The sequence below is a fragment of the Meleagris gallopavo genome, chromosome 1, assembly GCF_000146605.3.
Source record: "Meleagris gallopavo isolate NT-WF06-2002-E0010 breed Aviagen turkey brand Nicholas breeding stock chromosome 1, Turkey_5.1, whole genome shotgun sequence".
Taxonomy (NCBI): domain Eukaryota; kingdom Metazoa; phylum Chordata; class Aves; order Galliformes; family Phasianidae; genus Meleagris; species Meleagris gallopavo.
The window spans coordinates 49,878,839-49,883,184 of NC_015011.2; the positions used below are offsets into that span (position 1 = coordinate 49,878,839).

The 4,346-nt window shown below is 38.4% G+C and overlaps 1 protein-coding gene across 1 annotated transcript in view; it reads right to left on the minus strand.

Annotated features, from left to right (window-relative positions):
* The window catches only part of NCF4 (neutrophil cytosolic factor 4), a 16,914-nt gene that overhangs the window by 12,139 nt on the left and 429 nt on the right, over positions 1–4,346 (minus strand). The gene's annotated exons all lie outside the window — the stretch shown is intronic.

Here is a 4,346-nt window from a genome sequence, read left to right on the forward strand (position 1 = left end):
AGAGAGAGAGAAAGAGAGAGAGAGAGAGAGAGAGAGATTCCACTCTCAGAAGAATATATAGCTGATTTATTCATACGCAAGCAAAAAGCAGGCATCCGGTACAATTAATATAAATAAATTATTTAATTAAAGGAGTCTACTATAAAGGAACATAATAAAAATCCAGAATGAATGAAATCAGAATGAATTCTGATGACAGTGCTACATAAACTACTAGAGCATCAGCAGCTAATGTGTCACTTTGGTTGTGTACACCAGTAAGCTCTAGAAAAATAGTTTCTATCTGTTGCACACCTTCCTATAAAAGTACTGTATAACCATATTCAATCATCAGCCATAGAAATAATGTATTAAGTGACAGAAAAAAGTGAATAAGAATAATACGATAGAAAGATATGTGCAAGAAATCTGAACAGCAAAAAGAAACACAAACAGAAGAGTTGTTTTGCACAACATTTTAATTCAACCTATTGCTTTAGAAAAGTATATAGAATATTTGTTTCAGTAGCACAATAGTGTTAGTAGCTGAGTGGTTGCTTGAGGCTGAGCTCCAACTGACAAACTGATTTTGGAAAAAGTGGTTTGGGGCTATATTCATATTACGTACTTGTACAGATTTTGCTTTTATAGTCACCATCTGCTTTTCAGAAGGCTTTGATGCACATTTACATTATTTTCAAATACAGATATATTCAAACTTCTTATCATTATTATAATAGCATACTAATGATAGAATCAGAGAATCATTAAAGGGCTTCCAAAATATTTGGAAAAGACCAGTAGGATCACCCTGTCCAACCGCCAGCCCATCCCCACCATGCCCACTGACCACGTCCCTCAGTGCCACATCCACACGGTTCTGGAACACCTCCAGGGTCGGTGACTGCACCACCTCCCTGGGCAGCCTGTGCCAATAACTGAATTATGGTTGTGCAAAATATTTTTATAAAAGTTACATAAAATAAGCTTGTTATGTTTGACTTGTGTCTCTCAGTGTTCTTTTGCAGTTAGTGATACTAAATCCTTAGGAGGAAGCTGCTCTAGTGGTCAGTAACAATGTTCTCTTTCTTGGATACATGCTTTGAAGACAGATGAAAAAGAAACAGATTGGATTACTTTTATATTCTCCATCAGGTAATGTTGGCTGAGAGCACTTTGAATTGGGAAGAAGAAAGTACAGAAAACAGATATGTAGAGCTTAGGAAATATGCTTTGATTTAAAGCTGGTTACAGTTTCCATGACTGCCTATTTAGGGTGAAAAGTAGAAAGTTGCAGAAAAAGACTATGATCATGCCCTGCTGACATAACAAAACTGAACAGCCCATCTCAAAGCAAAGAAATGTAAAGGTGAACACTTACCACTCTTCGTGACAGTGAGTTTGGTCATGCAGTTTATAGTAGAAATTAGTACTCAAGACAAATATGTACCACAGAGACAAATACTAAAGAAACAGTGGCCATCTTTTAAAATGAAATTATTTTTGGGATATCAAATCAGATCTCATAATTGAATCTCACACTTTGCACCTTAACTGCTTGAGTAAAAGCAACTCATGATGGAATGGTGACTGAAGAGTGAAGAGTACCCCCCAAAGATGTGGGTTTTCTTTAGTCTCTATCAGCTATTTTGTAAATATGCATTCAAGAGTATCATTCTGGATTCTGTTAGTTCTTGGTGCTGTAGCCACCTCACTGGGGAAAACAATTCAGCCTTTACCATGGATCTTTAAATAGAGGTAAGATACAACATGATTGCTTGAGAAAGCAAGAATTCAAGGAAATCTTACCACAGGAGAAGTAACTTCTTGATGAGCAATAGGTGGGTTTTTTTGTTCTTGCAGAGCTCAGACACATACTCATGCCCAAGATTAGGCTAAGTGAGAATAAACGGAAGCTTGGAAACAGGAACAGAGCATTTATTTAACCAGCTAGCATGTCACTTCCAGGATAAAAGAGGCAAAAGGGGAAGAAAGAGAGAAGAAATATGTCAGACTTTGTCACTGCTACTGTGTAGGACAGATATGAGCTGGAGGTGGACTGATAGTCCAGTTAACTACCAGCGTCAAATCTGGTAAATGGCCACTGCAGGCACAGAAGTAGAATGTCTTCATGAGGCAACTCTGTGCCTACAGCCATTCCTCCAGAAGCTTAGTAGCTCCAAGTGCACAGCAGCGATGACCTTTTGTGGCAGGAGATTCTCTGTGTTTCAGATTCCTAAATGTCTCTAAAGAGTCAGAAATCTGTCAGTCATAGTTATTGCTATTCAAGGCAAAGAAGATTCTACTTCATCTGTTTCATTAGTTCAAAAGATCTACTCAATTTCTTTTTCACTGCACTTCCCCAGATCTCAAAACTAGGGCTAGGATTTGCAGTGCTGCATTCAAACCATCCTACACCATTCCTAATACTTAAACTTCCCCATCTATTTGATGAAATCTTGTGACTAAATTCCTTTAACTTAGTTTAGAAACTTCAGGTGAATGCTTTTTTTAGTTAAGTGGAAGTTCTCCGAATAGACAGTGAAGAGAGACACACACCTCTGGTCAATAAATCACACCTCAAGTGGGCCAACTGCACCTCTAAAGGTTTTATATATCTCCTTGAAATATATGTGAACTATAAAATAACTATATTCCCGATTTGGTCACCTCTGGTTCCTAAGGTTAGGGATATAAATCTGTGCCTCAGTGTGAACCTAGTTATTACTGGTATAAAGGTAACTTCCCATGTGGGACTCAGCTATATTTGGATATGCACTTTTACACCGGTATAATTGTCGTTACCCTAGGGGAGTTGTACTACTTAAGCTACACTGATATACTCAAAAAAGCACAATTTTCTGACGCAGACATATCCAGTCTGCTTATTACAGGGAGATTATGGTTCATAAACTGGGACAATATTCCCCAATAAAACTGGTGGGCAAAGATTAGGATAGGAAAGCGAGTGGCAAATGTAGAAGTTACAAGCATCAAGATGCTATAAATTTCAAAGTTTTGCTCTGCCAGTATTCCTCATGGTGTACGCTTAGAGCTTGCCTCAAATAATGACCATTAATTCAGCCTTTATGCCTTGAGCTTATGGAATGAGCCCAGAAGTAGCTGTAAAAATAAGCAATCTCATCCCAAGTCAGCTGCCAGTATGTCCATTTCAGGTGTGAAAGCTGGAGGTTTTGTATTCCACATCTCAACAGGCAGAACGCTGCCTTGTTATATAAAAATGGGTGTAAATGAGAGAGCTCTTAATTAAATACTTTCTGTTCAGCCTCTGACTTACTATGTTATTCCCTATCCCTCAACATTGTCAACTGTAAAATAGGGTTGACAGCAATATTTTTTTCATGAGAAGATAGTGAGGTGGGGAAAAACTCAACAGAGTGATAATTTTCTGGCAAAGTTAGGTTAAAAATGATAAACCACAACTATCATCCTTAGCAGCCCACCTGCTCTCAAAATCAAATGTAAATTGAAAATATAGGAACATCGTTCTTTAAAAATGTGCCAGTAATGTATGCGCTGGTGTCAGGTCTTAGAACTGATTCCTGATCTATTACAAAGTAATACAGCTACTAAAATATCACATCTGTTAAACAGCAGCAGCCACTGGGCCTGCTCTACTACAGAAAAGGAGAAAAGAAAAGCAAATGAGGAATAGCTTTCTGCCTAAGAGTGGCTTCAGCTCGCTTGTGGATTGCTTCAGTAATCTGAGCCCAACAAAAGTAATGGCTTCTGGCTGATATGGCTTCATGAAACAAGTAGATGGTGATGTATTTTAGGAAATACCCTGTCCTGACATAGTCTTGCTCTTTCCTGCCCCTCAGGAAAGCACATGTGAGGCTATGATGTATAACGCCAATGGATCCAAATGTAAAAATTCTTTATAAGCCACAGATCAGCTTCTCAGATCAACTCACGGTATAGGAATAAATATGGATAAAAAGGGGAGAAATGCATCAATTTGACATTGCTGCCAACTTTCTCTTATAAAAACATGCTCTGACTGCAGAGTGAATGCATATATTGTGTACACGTGCGAGGGCTACTCTGAAAGTAATGCCTCCTATTTTATGATGTTGGCCCACAACATCACATGCAGATGTTAATGAAATGGCAGCAGAGGTTGTATCTGAGAATCTGCATTATCAAATAGTGTTATTGTGCTCTTTGTAGCTGTAGCAGTTTATGGAAATAAATAGGAAGCATTACTTTTGAAGTGACCTATGTGTATCCCCAAACAGTCTGGCAAAGGTACACCTCACATCTCTTGGTAATTCACCTCTACATACAGATGGAAATGCAGCATCCACCACACATGCTTCAGGGCAATCTAAGACTGGCACAGCAAA